The sequence below is a fragment of the Astyanax mexicanus genome, chromosome 5 (genome assembly GCF_023375975.1).
Source record: "Astyanax mexicanus isolate ESR-SI-001 chromosome 5, AstMex3_surface, whole genome shotgun sequence".
Taxonomy (NCBI): Eukaryota; Metazoa; Chordata; class Actinopteri; order Characiformes; family Acestrorhamphidae; genus Astyanax; species Astyanax mexicanus.
The window spans coordinates 27096092-27113819 of NC_064412.1; the positions used below are offsets into that span (position 1 = coordinate 27096092).

Here is a 17728-nt window from a genome sequence, read left to right on the forward strand (position 1 = left end):
CAAACGTGTGACTGACAAATATTTTGTGCTAGGTTAAGCTTCTAAAGGGTGGATTTTAGACTGACTTTGGGCTGGATATTTTTATTGGACTTGGCAACCCTGTCTGTGATATCGGGAAGGTAACGTTAACGAAGGTAAATGCTAATATTTAAAATATGGAAATATATAATGTTATAAAGGCGGATTGACTTTCATTAAAAAGCCAGCGGTGAAGAAATCCTGTTCATCTTTATTTTAGATTAAAACAGAGCACAGTGATGTAGTTTAGTTTAGATAAATCCGATCAGTGAGTGAAACTGTTCTGATTCAGACTCAGATTAAAGTCGCTTCATCCGGGATATTTATGAGACTGCTTTTCTCTCACAGAACCTTCAGAGACATTAAACCTCCGAACTGCCAATAATCAATAAATAAAACCCACATGTATACTGATATAAACACTGCTGGAAATTAAACTATCTGTAACAGGGGATCTTAGTAAAGTTATATATCTTTAGACACGCACAACGTCCTACAGTGGAACAGAGAACTACGAACATTAGATTTGATTAAAACCCAAACTTTCCGTTTCTCCGAGTTTTTTTTTAAATGAAAACAGCAGGAATCACTGCAGTAGATGAAGGGAACCTCCTGAGGCATCGTTTATAAAGTACGGACCCTGATTAAAAACGTGAACATTTACAGCGCTTTTTAATGTAATAAATTGCTGCTGTGACGAACCATACGAATATAAAATCACTTGTAGTCTATACGACTAAGACTACAACTTTTAGTTTTGAATTATTATAATTTTGTTAGATAAATAAATTGCTACTGCAACACACTCATAAAATATAGAAAACATCACTTGTCGTCGTTAGAGACACATTTGATAAACACTAAAACTTTTTATTTTTTTTTACAAATATAACTGTTAATTGTTTTATAATACTTTAAAGGAAATAGATTTATACAGTAATGCACTATTAAATGAGTGCATTATTTGCTACTGTAAAACACATATGAAATATAGATAAAAATTACTTTTAGTCTATAGAGACACATCTGATGAACAAAATGTCATGGTATGGATTAACGTTATAGGTCTAATATTGATAGGAATTTAATGTGGAATTTTATGTTTATACTAGTTGTCCATTTATTGATTTACTTCTCTACCAAAATTCATTTGAATTGTACAATGCAAAATACTTTTAAAGCAAAAAAAATGAAATTTATTTAAATTAAATTCGTCATTAATTAGTTTATTTTTTTAGTCGCTTGACAGCACTATTTCTGCACTTAGTATGGTTGTTTTTCTGTAAATTAGGCTATGGCACTATTCTTATCCTGAACTTATCAGACTAAAAAGAAATAATTTGATGTGCCATCCCTTTTTGGAAGTGCTGGTGTCACACAGGGTTGTGACTCATTCAGAAAACAGTTCAGTTGGTTAAACAACAGCTGTAGGCAGAATGGGTGGGGCTAACATTTTTTAGTCTGAATGGGTGGAGTTAAACTGCTGTAGGCTGAGTGGGTGGGGCTAAACTGCTGTACACTGAAAGTGTGGACCAATGCACGTTTGTTTGTGTCCTTTGAGTCGGTAGAGACTTTTTGGTTTAGACTTGCATAAGTAACCTGGGAAGTAAATAGACATTTTTGAACTTGAATGGATTCATATAATTTTAAACATATGAAACAAACTGGTGAAAGTAAAAAAAAAAAATATGTTCATGTCATAGGGGGCTGCCATCCAATCAGCTGTTGTTACTAGGCAGTTTATGCAGTAATTGTTTACTGGTTATTCTTGTTCTGCTGTGAATACTGTGTGTTTTATTGTTATGATCTTTGCAGATTTACCTGGTTGTAGATGATCAGACCTGTACACTGTCACACTGTCAGAGAAGAGGATTGTGATGGAATTTCGGATCACAGTAATCGTAATATATAATTCTATCGCCTATTAAGTACTGAGTTATACTTTGTGTGTGTGTGTGTGTATACAGTATATATTTGTACTATATTATATATATTGTAGTATTCATTAAATTGATTATAATCACCTGTGTGTGTGTGTGTGTCAGTGTGACAGTGAATGCTGGTGTCAGACAGATCTTCCAGACACATCTTCCTCAAATCCTCACTCGCCCCCAGAGGAAGAGGAAGAAAGGTTTCAGGCGATTTTTCGTCCAAGAGGATCGTCCGTCTCCGAAGCTAAAGCTCGATATCGCTGTGTCGGCTGTGTCTGATTCACACATCAACAACGGCAAGGTAATTTAGAGCTAATTGATCCGCTCTCATTAAACACGCCGCGGTCTGAATCGCCTGCCTTCGTTTCATTAATTAAGCAAAAATCCGTAATTTGTTATGTTTTATGGGGACGGCGCCCCTCCTTCACTCCATTGACTCATTTTGTGTGTCCGCAATACCCTTGAGTCTGGTTTCACACACACACACACACACACACACACCACATACATATACACTTAGACATACACACACAAACATGGTGTTTGTTGTTACATCTATGTAAATTCCCAACATCCATCTGTTCGTTTGGGTAATTTTGATTTCCCTTGTTTGTTGGCGTATTCCGCCTACCAATCCCAATCACACACACACAGACACACACACTCACACACACACACCAATCTATTTCTGCCCCCTTGCCACTCATTGTGTCTCCTGGCTTGGTGCCAGGCTCTCATCCTTTGGTGGGCGTGGCTTTAGCCCTGCCCATATGCAAATTAGCCTTCTTTTGATTAAAAGACAGCTGCAAATGTAATTAGATTCAGTAACGGTGAGGGAAGAGTAACGGCGCTCTCTGGGGGCGAGTGATTTGCTTAGATTAATGTTTGCGAGTGTTGTGTTTGATGTAAACACAGAGCCGGGGTGTTTTGTTTCTAGATTGCTGGTTGTACTGGAAAAGTGGACCCAGCCCAGTTTATTAGCTTGTTTGAACAGCCCCGCACAGTAAGACAATGCAAAAAAATATTTTTTTGACTTTTATGATGATTTCTCCCAAATTTAGTGTTCTATAGTCTATCTAGGACTCCCCTTATCTTCTACAGCGCTACCAGCACTAGCGTTCCTCAGGTTCTGTCCACATATGGAGCTTTGTAGGCTCACATCTCTCAACACCAGTGATAGCAGCTGACATGTTCTGAAATGTAAACAGTGATCAGAGGTAGAATTTTATATTTGTTTTTTGCAGAACAAAAAAAAAATATTTTTTTACCACATTCCCTGATCTGCTGCTGTTTCTCTAAACTAAACACACTGTTACACTACCTATACTGTTTTGTAATGCGTTTCTTATAAAGTGGCAGGTGGTGGAAGCACACGGTAGGGTGTTTCTAATAAAGTGGCCAGTGAGTGGAATCACAAGGTAGGTGTTTCTAATAAAGTGGCCAGTTAGTGGAAGCACAATTTAGAATGTTTCTAATGAAGTGGCCAGTGAGTGGAATCCCATAATAGGTGTTTCTAATAAAGTGGGCAGAGAGTAAAAACACAAGGTAGGGTGTTTCTAATAAAGTGGCCAGTGAGGTGAAAGCACAAAATAGATTGTTTCTCATAAAGTGGCCAGTGAGTAGATGAACAAGATAGGTGTTTCTAATAAAATGGCCAGTGAGTGAATCGCATGGTTGGTGTTTCTAATAAAGTGGCCAGTGAGTAAAAGCATAAGGAAGGGGGTTTCTAATAAAGTGGCCAGTGAGTGAAATTACAAGGCAGGGTGTTTCTAATAAAGTGGCCAAATAGGGTAAGCACAAGTTAGAGTGTTTCTAATAAAGTGGCCAGTGAGTGGAAGCACAAGTTAGAATGTTTCTAATAAAGTGGCCAGTGAGTGGAAGCACAAGGTAGAATGTTTCTAATAAAGTGGCCAGTGAGTGGAAGCACAAGGTAGGTGTTTCTAATAAAGTGGCCAGTGAGTGGAAGCACAAGGAAGGGGGTTTCTAATAAAGTGGCCAATGAGTGAAAATACAAGGTAGGGTGTTTCTAATAAAGTTGCCAGTGAGTGGAAGCACAAGTTAGAATGTTTCTAATAAATTGGCCAGTGAGTGGAATCACATGGTTGGTGTTTCTAATAAATTGGCCAGTGAGTGGAATCACATGGTTGGTGTTTCTAATAAAGTGACCAGTGCGAGAAAGCACAAGTTAGAATGTTTCTAATAGAGTGGCCAGTAAATAGAAGCACAAGGTAGGGTGTAAGTAGGGTAGGGTAAGTGCTTGTAACGCTTCCTCAGAACAGCAGGAGAAGCTCCACTGACAAACTCAGGGTTTCATTTATTACAGCAGTGCAACAAAAACACCCTGGCCTTCAGGATCCCTGAAAAAGAACAAAACATCCTCTAGGGTCTCCAAACTCGCATATTGTTTCATTATTTTTTCCTTTCACAATGACACAGTGAAATATATCTTTCTAAACGATTAATACATTAGCAAAATATAAATATACACATGTTCAAAACAATTCATGATTAAGTTGGGGGGTTTCCAGTACACTAGACGTAAAGTATAATAATAACATAGGCATTGTGGCACAGCAGCATTTAGAAGTGCTTTAGACTGAGCAAATGCATAGAAACTGCTGCCACCTAGTGCCTGTCTGTATAATTACACATCAGTTGCGCCACAGATAGTGTTATTTTGTACTACATCTCTCCAGAGCCTGGCCAAAATTTATATCACAATAAATTTTTTACATTTAGTTAATACAATAAAATTTAAATATCGATTAGAGTAGTATACAAATCACAGAATGGATGTTTGTATCTACAAACTTTTGAGAAATAATGCAGGGAACATCAGCCAGTGCCAAATGCTATAAATAATGTATCTAAAATATCAGAAATGTGTTTAAAAATGATTAAAAATAATGTTCACTGGAACATTTTCTCTCATGATATATATTGATATTATTTTACTTTCCATCCCTACATCTCTCTCTTTCCTCCTCTCATTTCTTTGACTACCGGTATATCTCTGTCCATCGCAGTTTTGCTCCCTCTCTCTCCCTCACTGTATCTCTCTCTCTCTCTGCCTCTCTGTCTCCATCACTCTCCTGGGTTATCGACTCTCTTTTTAAGGAAAACACACTTAAATTCCTCCCTTATTTACATTTATATGATCAGATTTACCTCCTTATGGTTACTATGCAAATTTGCCCTTTCCCCAGAACCTGGTCAGCGTGAACGCATTTTTTTTCAGTTGATAGAAAATAACAACACTGCCCTCCAGGAAGAATCTGGGTTCAAGTTGACTGCTTTTCGCGAACCTCATGAATTTGATAATGACAAATTTTGTTTACGCGGACCAAGCCGAGGCGTTATCAGGGTATATTCTGAGGCGTATAACCTCATCTAAAAAAATAAAGCTCTACGCTAAAGGTCTATACGGGACGTGTTTGAATGCCCGTGGCTCTTCACGTGACTCACGCTCCAGATTTACTCCAAATATGCTGAAATTCTTCCAATCTGGCAGCTCCTGAGACAGGATACCATGATTTCAGCCAAAGGTCACCCTGATGACTGAGCCTGGGTGGATTGAATGCAGTCGATTTAGCTGGTGTGTATTGTACTGTCAGATTGATTTTATTCTGATATTCAGGTAGTGTGTGTGTGTGTGTGTGTGTGTGTGTGTGTGTGTGTTTGACATTTATCTCCATATGGGTTGATAACAGTGGCTTGTGGAGTTTGGTCCATAATCTACTGTGTGAAAGAGACAGACATGAGCCTACTGAGATCTACTGCTTTATTGATTAAATGATATTTAATGCCTTTTATGAAACTTTACTGTAAAGTTATAAGGAGTCTCTGTTGTTGAGTATATAACAGAAATTAACATATTATACATTAACATTGATGATGGCAGTTTGAGAGAATGGATGATGGCAGTTTGAGAGGGTGGAGAACAGTGGTTTCAGAGGATGTTGACAGTAGTTTGAGAGGATTGAGGATTGTGGTTTAACAGGGTGGAGGACAGTAGTTTGGAGGACTGTGTTTTGGGTTGATGGAGGGCAGTAGTTTGAGAGGATGGAGGACACTGGTTTGGGAGGATGGAGGGCAGTGCTTTGAGAGGAGAGAGGACAGTAGTTGTAGGATGGAGTTTAGTAGTTGGGGATAATAAAAGGCAGTAATTTGAGACGATGGGGTTTAAATGTTTGGGAGGGCTGGGTTTTAGGTTGCTGAAGGACAGGAGTTTGAGAGGATAGAGGATGGTGGTTTGAAAGGATGGACGATGGTGGACAGTCGTTTGGGAGGAATGTGTACAGTGGTTTGGGAGCATGGAGAACAGTGGTTTGGGTTAATGGAGGACAGTGTTTTGGGAGCATGGAGAACAGTGGTTTGGGTTAATGGAGAACAGTGGTTTGGGAGCATGGAGAACAGTGGTTTGGGTTAATGGAGGACAGTGGTTTGGGAGCATAGAGAAAACAGTGGTTTGGAAGCATGGAGAACAGTGGTTTGGGTTGATGGAGGATTGTGTTTTGGGAGCATGGAGAACAGTGGTTTGGGAGCATGGAGAACAGTGATTTGGGTTGATGGAGGATTGTGTTTTGGGAGCATGGAGAACAGTGATTTGGGAGCATGGAGAACAGTGATTTGGGTTAATGGAGGACAGTGGTTTGGGAACATGGAGAACAGTGGTTTGGAAGCATGGAGAACAGTGGTTTGGGTTGACGGAGGACAGTGGTTTGGGAGGGTGGAGGACAGTGGTTTGATAGTTAGGAGGACTGTGTTTTGTGTTGACGGAGGACAGTGTTTTGGAGCATGGAGCACAGTGGTTTGGGAGGGTGGAGGACTGTGTTTTGGGTGGATGAAGGACAGTGGTTTGAGAGGATGGAGAAGGGTGTTTTGGTTCAGGGGTGTGTGAGGATAAAGAAAGACAGTTTGGATGTGTTTGAGAGGGTGGAGGACTGTAGTTTGGGTGGATAAAGGACAGTGGTTTGAGAGGATGGAGAACAGAGTTTTGGTTCAGTGGTTTGTGAGGATAAAGGAATACAGTTTGGATGTGTTTGAGAGGATGCTGGATGGGTTGATTGAAGACGGCAGCTGTATGGAATCTTCCATGTAAAACTTGAAAGATAACAAATTCTGAAGGGTTTGGCTGGTCAAGCGAGAGAGCAAAAAATATGGCTGGCACAGCATACTGCCAATGTCAGTTTTCATTTTACAGCTAGAAGAGACCTGTCTCCAACGCTTACTGTTCATTGTGTGTGTTATGTGTGTGTGTGTGTGTGTGTGTACCTGGCTGGCTGAAATGCTGATGTGGTGTATTTTACAGGCACCTCAAGCAAAACCTAATAATATAATCAGGCAATAAGAAATTAATTTTCTCCCTGAGTAGGTGTTGATATGAAGGAGAGGTGGTGGAGTTTAGACCTTTGCAAACACACACACACACACACACACACACCTCATGGCTTGGAACTGCCATTAACAAATAGGACTGCCAAAACAGATATGTTCACTAATGGGCTAACATACATTCACACACAAAAACACACACACACACACACACACACACACACATCAGCGCATTCTCCTCGGTTGTGCACACACACACACACACACACTCATTGACCCTCTCACTCCAGCACTTAGCCTCGTCTCCTCCTCTGTGTAATTCCCTCCATATTGGAGTTGAATTGGTGCTATTAAAGGCTGATTAGAGGGCCAGTGGGATCAGAGCTGCGAGGGAAACTGTTAGCTACTAGTTTATGCTAACATCAACTGTACATACATAATATACTGCTTATATTAGCACACACATAGTAAGTGTACAGGTATAATGATCAGTGGACATGTAACCCAATTATGAAAAAAGCTTACACTGATTTTTTTTTGTTGCATTTTTTACTAATTTGCACATTAAAATGCTGATGATTTGAGTAAATAATACTTTATAATGATCATATGATCCCCACACTAATTCTTACATACTGTAATACACTACAGTAAACACATGGGTGCTCTATATTGCTCTATAGTGTTCATATTATCCACATACTCATTCTTACAGACCGTAATACACTACAAAATGGGGTATACAGGGTGCTCTGTAATAGTGATTTGATCTCCACAGTCATTCTTACAGACTGTTATACATTATTGCACGTGTAGGGGGTGCTTTATAGTGCAGTATAGTGTTCATATGATCCACACACTCATTCTGACAGACTGTAATACACTACAGGAAGCATAGGGGGCACTCTATTATCCTATCTAAGTTTCATATGATTGTCACACTGATTCTGACAGACTGTAATACGCCATAAAAAGTACAGGGGGCACTCTGTAGTGCTCTATAATGTTGATTTGATCATTACAATCATTCTGACAGACTGTAATACACTACATGAAGCGTAGGGGGCACTCTATCTCAATCCTGCAGGCTACGAAAGACGTCAGCTATGTTTCTGATGTTCTGGCTTTCGGTTGAAGCTCTACAGCAGCAAATAAGTAAAGTTCATGTCTGAGAGTTTTTCGAGTGGCCAAATTGAGCATTTTATTATAGAAATGGAGAAGAAGTGAGAACCCTCTGCAAGAGTTAATTGGTGGACGGGCAGCAGGTGCAGCTTTCTGAAAGAGATTTGAGCCCAGAGCTTCACTCAGATTGCTTCAGTATGCCATCCATCATCCACGTACACGTACACACACGCACACACCCATACACGTACACCTGAGCGCATTTGTCATCTGCCGTTCCGCGCTCATTCCCCTGTGCACTCGCTGATGCGAAAACTTGCACCAATATGCAAAAAAGAGGCGTGAGGTGTGTGAGGTGTGCGCAGGTTGCCCCTGGCAACGGTGAGGTTATTTTCAAACCCTGATGGAAATCGATGTCATGTGCCAACCTACTGCGGCCTCGTGCAGATGAGAAAAACAGGGAGGGGGAGAGAGAGAGCGAGAGAAAGAGGGGGAAAAAGACGGAGAGCGAGAGAAAAGAGAGGGGGAGAGAGAGATAGCGAGGTTTCGGAGGGGGAGTGAGGTGAAGAGGGGAGGGGAGGGGAGGAAGGACAAAGGGAAGAAAGAAGAAAGGAGGAGGAAAAGAAATCACGTTTCTCCTCGACGGCGACGCTGGAAAGCAATTTTGCATTTCATTAACGTCCCCCCCGTCCCTGCGTCTCTGCGTCCCCCCGTCCCCTCCAGCCTCATAAATCTATGGCTGCATTTGTTTATGCATGAAGGAAAACCAGTCAGAGAGAGTCATAACAGGACAGAGGAGAGGAGGAGGAAAATGAAAGAAGAATGAGGAGAGGAGGCATAGAAAGAGTGATTGGAAGAAAATGAGAGGAGAAGGAAAGATAGAGTATAGTGAACAAGAAGAGAAATGGGGGGAAAGTACAAGGAACGGATGGAGAGAAATGGAGGAGGAACAAAGCACCGGGACAGAAAGAAAGAGAGAGCAAGAGGAATTTGAAAAGAGAATAATGGAAAAATTAAGAAGAAAGGGATAGAGAGGATAAGAGAAGAGGAATATGGAGACAGGAATAGAAAAAAAGAGATTGGCGTGAAAAAGAGAAGAGAAATGGGGAGAAATGGAGATTAAAAAGGACACTGGCATGGCTGGGAAAGAAAAAAAAATCACAGGGAAGTTAGAAAAGAAAAGAACAAACTGAGAGAATGATAAGAGAATAAAGAGGAAAGACTGAAAGAGGAGAAAATGGGGGGAGATCATAAGGAAAAAGTATGGATAAAGAAAGAGGAGAAGATATGAAAAAGAAGATGGACAGGGAGAATGTGAGAGAGCACAAGGAAAATATGAGGAGAAACAGAGGAAAAAAAAGGGTGAGATGATAAGAATAAGTAAAGAACAAGAAAGAAGAGAAGAAATTAGGTGAGACTGAGGGAAAACAAGCTAGACAAGAAAGATAAGAAGAGAAAAAGAGTAGAAGGAAAGAAAAAGAAGTAAATGAGAAAAGAACATTGATGATATTTAAAAAAAAAAGAAAAGTAGAGAAGTAAAGAAAGACAAGAATAAAGAGAAAGCAGCCAAAAAAAAGAGATAAATGGATATATCCAACAAGTCATGATATTAATGATGTGATAAATGGATGGATACTAAAATCTCTTCTTCAAACCTTAAAATTTAGTTTTAGCTGCTTGTCAAGATTCAAATTCAGATTTCTCTGTTCCAGTTTACACATTACTAAAGGCAGGAATTGAATCCATCCGATTCAGATGAAACTGAACACTGAACTGGGTGCGAGAGTTGGCTGTTGTTTGGCAATTCCTTAAATGATGTGTAAAATACATCATTAGTGCTTGATTATGTAGTCAGCGGCCTCAATTATGATCGTTAATCAATCATTAGAGAGCATTTATTGATGCTGTTCATTAATGCTACGAATGTTACTAATGACCCTCCTCTGGGACGTGTGACAAATGGAGATTTATGACTGATTTTACATCTTTCTTTGTACAGAGTGTGATTATACATGTCTGACTGCTAAATAACTGTGTACTAATAGAGATTGAACTAATTACGTAACAATGATTCACATATTTTCTCATAGTTCATTAAAGCAACTAGACAAATCCTAAAAAAATGTCAATTCTATAAAGAGATGATTAGGGCTGCACAGTACATCGTTTCAGTATCGCTATTAGAATGTGTACATGTGCAGAAGTTTCATCAGAGGATGTGCAGTGTCTTGTGCAATGTCAAACAGCTTTTGTCAAATGTCAAAATAGTTTTTTTTTGAATTTTGTAAAAATCACTTTTTTTTTCATGACTTATCTACCAGAGGCAGAGGAAATCTGTCCAATAGCATTTAGTTTATTTCAATCAAAGACACATAGAGTGCATTATTAATACTATGGTTTAGGGTTGCACAATATATTAATTGAGCATTAGTCACATTGCAATAGTCACATCTCACATGTAGGGCCCTATTATTTTTGCAATGGGGAACACTTAAAATGATGAGTTTCTTTAATGTTTCCATACTAAAAACCTCTGGAATATAATCAAGAGAAAGATGGATGATCAAAAGCCTTCAAACCAAGCTGAACTGAACTGAACTTAATTTTTGCACCAGGAGTGGCATAACGTTATCCAAAAGCAGTGTGTAAGACTGGTGAAGGAGAACATGCCAAGATGCATGAAAACTGTGATTAACAAACCAGGGTTACTCCACCATATATCGATTTCTAAACTCCTAAAACTATAAATATAAACTTGATTTCTTTCTCTGCATTATTTAAGGTCTGAAAACTCTGCACCTTTTTTTGCTATTTTAGCCATTTCTAAATGTCCTCTACTTTCCAGAAAATGCTTTTAGATATATTTTGGACAGATTCTGTTTTAGGTTTTGACTGCATATTGTGACAAGTCTCATCTTACCCAAATGTTACATCATCATCATCTGCTCTAGAGAGTCCTATTTTACAGACACTATACAGCTTAAAGAAGCTGAATACGTTCATGAGATGGGGTGTCCACAAACATTTGTACATATAGTTGGGGTTCTGCTCCTCACAGTCAAACACCACCTTCCCTCAGTACAGAGGTAATTCAATCTGCTCTTCAATCTCTGTACCTGCTTATTATTTTAAACAGGTCTGTGATTCTCTCTCCATCTATCACTCTCTCTCTCTCTTTCTTAATCTCTCTATCCCTGATGTAGCTGCTGTCTGGAAATAAAAGGAGAGAAAATTGTGCATTCATAAAAATGCAGCATATACTGATCTACTGCTGTCCAATCACTGCTGTGTGTGTGTGTGCAGTTCTGAAGTTAAGGATCAATAGTGTTTTTTGTAACTGATATTCTCCTAATGTTTATAATACAATACAATTTAAGTAACATTTGCTAAAAGGGTAAATGTTGACAATTTACCAAAGGGTAAATGTTTTGCAGTTGGGATGTCCCAATCCATCATTTAGCTTTAAAACACTGCAACACTGAATGTGCTATGATTTGGGTTTCTAAAGTAGGGCCCTAAGAAATCCATTTTATTTTTTGCAACTTTTTTCTTCAGAATTGTACTTTTTTAACATCGTTTAAAAAAAAATGAATGGAACCAAATTCTGCAGTAAATGAAAGTTAAGGGGCGAATATATTGTAACTATAGATGAAAGTGTAATTTGTAACATAAAAAAAAATCTAATTCAGCACATCCCTCAAAGACCTTTTTGTAATGCCTTTAAATCCTTAATTCCATAAAATTGTACAACTGTGATTTAGTTATCAGATTCTTCACCATTCAACATGATGAAGTGGAACAAATCCACTTTGTTAAGACTTTGGAAATTTATTTCATTATTGTTGTAGATAGCTAAGCTTGCTGGACATGGAAATATAATATTGAAGCAGCTTTGGTGTGGACACACAAGACACGTTATATTGATACTGATTCAGGTATTATGTTTTGTTTTAATGCTTCATTGTGAAATAGCAAAAAGATGAGGAGAGTGTAGCAGAGAGGAGGCAAAGGGGAGGGAAAGGAAAGAAAGAGAAAGAGGATTGTGGGGGAGAGTTCGCTCTTTCTTTTTCTATGTCTCTCTCTTTTTCTCTCTTTCACTCCTCCTGTGATTGTGCTGCTGGTAAGATGCGTGTAGTCAGGTATCACCATGGCAACCAGTTCACCCACCGCATCAATCTTGTGGGCATGAGCCCTTTGAGAAGTGTAGAGGATCTCTCTCTCTCTCTCTCTCTCTCTCTCTCTGTGTTCTGAGGGCAGTGGTTGTGCAGTAAGGAAGTGAATGTGTATGAACATGCAGAAAAGTACTGAGTGCTGATTGGCTTGCATTAATACTGCTGAGTACTGATTAGATAGTATTGCTGCTGAGTGCTGATTGGTTGGCATTGCTGCTACAGAGTGCTGACTAGTTGGCATTTCTGGTGCTCAGGGATGATTGGCTAGTGCTGTTGCTAAGTGCTGATTGGTTGGCAGTACTGATGATGCTGAGATCTGACTCTCGGACATTATTGCTACTGATTCTTCAATTATTTCTACTAATTAGTGATTGGTTGGTTTTACCGATACTGAGTCCTGATTGGTTAGCATTATTTTTGTTGTGAATAGATAGCATTGTTGTGTTGATTGGATAGCATTCCTGCTACTAGTGCTGACTAGCTGCCATACTAGTTGTAAGTCACTTTGGACAACCAAATGTAATGTAATGTAATGTAATGTACTAGTTGACATGCTACCAAGTACTGATGGGCTGATATTGCAGCTGCTCAGTGCCAATTTGTTTGTATTAGTGCTACTGAGTGCTTGTTATAAATTTTGAGTGCTGATTGGATGGCAATATTCCTACTAAGTGCTAGTTAGTAATACTAAGTCCCGATTGGATGGTTATACTGCTACTGGGTATTTTGTATTTGTTAGAAATGTTGAGTGCTGATTGGATGGTAATACTGCTACTGAGTGCTTGTTAGAAATGCTGAGTGCTGATTGGATAGTATTACTGCTACTGAGTGCTGACTGGATGATATTAGTGCTACTGAGTCTTCATTAGAAATGTCCTTATTGGATGATATTACTGCTACTGAGTATTTGTTAGGAATGCTGAGTGCTGATTGGATGATATTACTGCTACTGAGTGCTTGTTAGAAATGCTGGGTGCTGATTGGATGATTTTACTGTTATGAAGTGCTTGTTGGTAATGCTGAGGGGCTGTGTGTGTATGTGTGTGTTATGTGCTAAAGCTTCTCAAAGCAGCAAAAGAAAAGGGAGGAGGGCAAGATGGAGAGGGCAGAAGGTTACAGAGAAGCGGAAGGGGAGAGGAGGAGTGAAATGGTTTACTGTCCCTGGTGTGTGTGTGTGTGTGTGTGTGTGTGTGTGTGTGTGTGCGTGTGTGTCTGAGACTGGATGATGTAATAGCAAGGCAATATCAGCTAGACAGAAGAGCAAGAGTCAGTAACAGCGGGTGCAAAAGATGAGAAAGAGAGAGAGAGCAGTTGAGAGAGTGCGGTAGAGACAATGGGAGCAATAAAACAGATGTGTAAGATCTGGCTGATACTGTCCAATATCTGCTCTACAATATGTTTTTTATTATCAGATAATATTAATATTGAACAACTATAACTGATATATAGTTCAAATAATATTATAAACCAATAAAATGATAGAATGATCAAATTATTTTTTTATTTGAAATATAAAATATGCAAAAACAGCAAAAAATCTAAATAATCCAAAGCAAGAATATTTTAAGAGAATATACGAATATTTTAAAGAAACCTTTAACTGAGTAGGCTAAATATGTACAACATAACATGTTGCTCGGAAGAAGCTTCCTTGTGAATGAAGGATTAGAAAAAATGATCAGCAAATGTATGTTAGATAATAACCCTGCAAAAAAAATCCAGCTCAAGAACAGCTGGTCATCAAGAACCAGAAAAACAAAAACATACCCAATGCTAGTAGGTTAGCTCATTAACTAGCTCTTGACTAGCATAGGTTATGTTTTTTCTGGATGATGAGCTGGTTTTGAGTTTTTTTAACCAGGAAAAATAGGTAGCCCATGGAATGTTGCCAGCTTGCTTCAACTTGATGCCATTAATATAAACAAATTTCTTGTTGTGGCATTTTCACTTAAGAGCTTCATTAGGAGGCGTGATAAAGTTGGTATATGGAGAACCCTGCCACTAACTATTTCCCTGTTCCTCAGTGATTACTTAATGAGTGTAGCTGAGTGAAGCTAAAGGCTAAAAACTTCCATTTGAAACAGTGTATAACTACTTGTCCAAGACATTTTTAATAGACCTTATTCACAAGTAAGCATGAGTAGCAGTGTTAAGCGATTTCCGGTCGTGTTCAATTCAGTGGTTGAGGCTACTGCCAATTCCTAAATAACCCATTAATTTACAAATAACACAGAAATTACACTCCACCAGTATTAAACTGTTCAACTTCAGCTGAAAAGCTCTGCTTATGACATCTCATTAAACAAGGACATAAATAAAATGAGAAAAGTGTTCATTCCGGAGTAGTTTAAAATAAAATTAAAATTAAAATAGTGATTACAAATGGAGCTCTGCAGGAGGCATGCAGGAAAACACACGGGTAAACTTAAGCGTAACATGGTATTCCCAATAGACACTAGCCTTAGTCTGTGCTGAAGGAACGTCAGAACATATTAGCCTTGCTCCTGTTAGCTGCTATTTGGAGCCAGACGTGACAACACAGTAACTGTGAAACACACCTGTTGTAGAAAGTAGAATGATAAGCATAAAGAAAGCACAAATACGTACCTGTATATTTCCATTTTTCTATAGTAAATGAGGTTCTGGCAGTAAAAACGTTAGCATTGCTGCTACTGTGAGCTGACTGAATGCTGCGCTGTTGCTGGAGACACAGCCAGAGCATGTTTAAAAGGAGTTTAAAGCTTTAAAAATCTTTTTAAGTCTGTGGTACTGAACCATTGAATATTGTTCTGTGTTTAGAAAATGATTAAATGTTTCAGTATAAAAATGTTTAAACAATTATAAACTATGATTTATAAACTATGAGTTCCAATGCTTCATATCAATCTGTCTATTTTGAACTCAGCACCCAGGAGCGCCCTCTAGTGTCTGACAAAACCAAAACGCTTTTAAATATTACTCTCTTGTACTCTGTTGTATCATTTGACGTGGAAACGAAAGTTAGCTCCTGAGATGAACTCCTGCTATTTTTTTGTGCTTGTTGTGAAGAAAATGGCAATAAAATGTAAAAACTATGATTATGGTAATATAGCTTGTGGTTATCATAATTTATAACAAGGAAAACACTCAAATGTCTGTGTTAATTTTCCAGTGATTCTTAAAGCTCCTTATTTTGAGTGTTCCTCTGAAAAAAAAACAATATATTATACCCCTAACACTTCTATTTGAGCTAAACACGAATTGGTACACCCTACCCATAGATGTGCACTTGCAAAACAGAAGGGTAGAGCTAAGTGGTAGGGCAAGGGTGAAAATAGGATGTGAAATAGGATTGGGCCTAAGTCTTGCCTGATGCAAATAAAAAAAATATGATAACAGTCATTGTCTAACTAATAAACATGTGGAAAATACAGAACACGTTAACAGAGATTATTATCTGTATTTTTTTTTTCTGTTCAATTTAGGCACCGAGTCAGGTGTTAAGGCATGTGCTCTACCTACCTGCCTCAGGTGTGTTAGGAGCTGGAAGAAAACAGAAATAGAGCAGGTGCTTCTGTGTGAGGGTCTGTGTGTGTTTGTGTGTTATAGAGAGGAGTGTGTGTGTGTGTGTGTGATCTGTCTGCTCCTCTGACATGTTTAAATCTGTTAATTAGCATTATGCTAGCACAGGGAGAGGTGATGGAGGCTGTTGCTATGATACGCAAGGATGTTAATTAAGAAGTGCTGTGTGTTTGTGTGTGTGTGTGTGTGTGTGTGTGTGTGAAGAGCCGACAGCGTGATGAAAGAAGCGTGGTAAACCCTAAAACCTGTTATTTCTCATAATTAGTAGGTAATTGTGTTCTGACTGTTGCTGATTACTTTGTTTATGAGCAGAAAGGGAGTGATTAGCCGTTAGCGTGGGGTCGCTGCTAAATACAGCTCAGGGTGTGACCACTGGGAGACCCCCGCAGTTAGTTTGATTTGGAGTTCAATGAAGCATTGAGCATGACTAAACAAATAAAACCCATAATAAAACTCAAATATGTCCAAATAAAACCTGCATATTTAACTAACTAAACCTAAAATAAACTAAACTAAAAATTCAACCAAATAAAACTCATAATTTCCGCAAATAAACCCTAAAATAAAAGTGTAAACAAAACTCAAATAAAGCAGAAATAAACCACACAAATACATCTTAAAATTGAACGTAAAAAAAACACAAATATAGCCAAATAAAACCCATAAATACTTCAAATAAAAATAAATATTTAAATAACTTAAAAATTACACTTAAACAAATATAAAACCTATACTAATAAAACATAAAACAAAACTCAAAGAACACTCCAACTCAACTTAACATACTTCTCAAATAAATAAAAAAACATGATCAGAATGTAAAACAAAACAAAAACCAAACCAACTAAAACTGTATGCCTAAAAAACATAAAATCAAGATAAATTCAACACTAAACATAAAACTAAATGTGATCTAGGTATTTTTTCCTTAGTTTAAATCTTTTTTTGCATTTTGTGTTTTGCTATAATAATTTTACTTTGATTTAAAATTATTTTAAATTTTCACGTGCACAAATGTTCCCTGCAGGCACGTAACAGTATTAGACATCGTAATAGACATCGTACTGACGTACAATTTTTGTCATCTGACATCATGACCAATATTCAACCTGAAATTTCTGTCTATTGATGTTGGTGGCCAGCTGGGATTTATATGTGCACAAACACACACACATACATACAAACATGCACACATACATACAACATGACCTGAATTATTCCTGAATGTCTGGAACACATACTTGAGTGAGGCTATGTGGAGAGGCAGAGAAAGAGAGAGAGTGAGATGATGTGTCAGCCTTGGCTGCTTTTAAAAAGATCCACCACATAGAGTAGCCAGTCAGATCAGAGATCATTTACATATCAGTGTAAAAGTGTGTTGAATTGTAAGGGATAAAGAGAACTTGAAATAGAAAAATGTGTGTGTGTGTGGGTATGTGTGTGTGTGTGGATGTGTATGTGTGGATGTACGTCCCCAACACCTCCTGACCCTCTTTTTTTTCTGCTCTTTTTTATATGTTGTTGTCATGCAGACCCTCTTGAGTGGTCGTTAATCGGGTCTCTAACCAGCTCCAGCTGATTGAGGTTCTA

The 17728-nt window shown here is 38.4% G+C and overlaps 1 long non-coding RNA gene across 1 annotated transcript in view; it reads left to right on the plus strand.

Moving 5' to 3' along the window:
- The window catches only part of LOC125802281 (uncharacterized), a 30148-nt gene continuing 12420 nt past the window's right edge, over positions 1-17728 (plus strand). Inside the window, exons 1-3 of the long non-coding RNA XR_007439314.1 lie at positions 1-134; positions 1834-1919; positions 2064-2250. This is a non-coding gene — a long non-coding RNA (uncharacterized LOC125802281). The remainder of the gene's footprint in view (positions 135-1833; positions 1920-2063; positions 2251-17728) is intronic.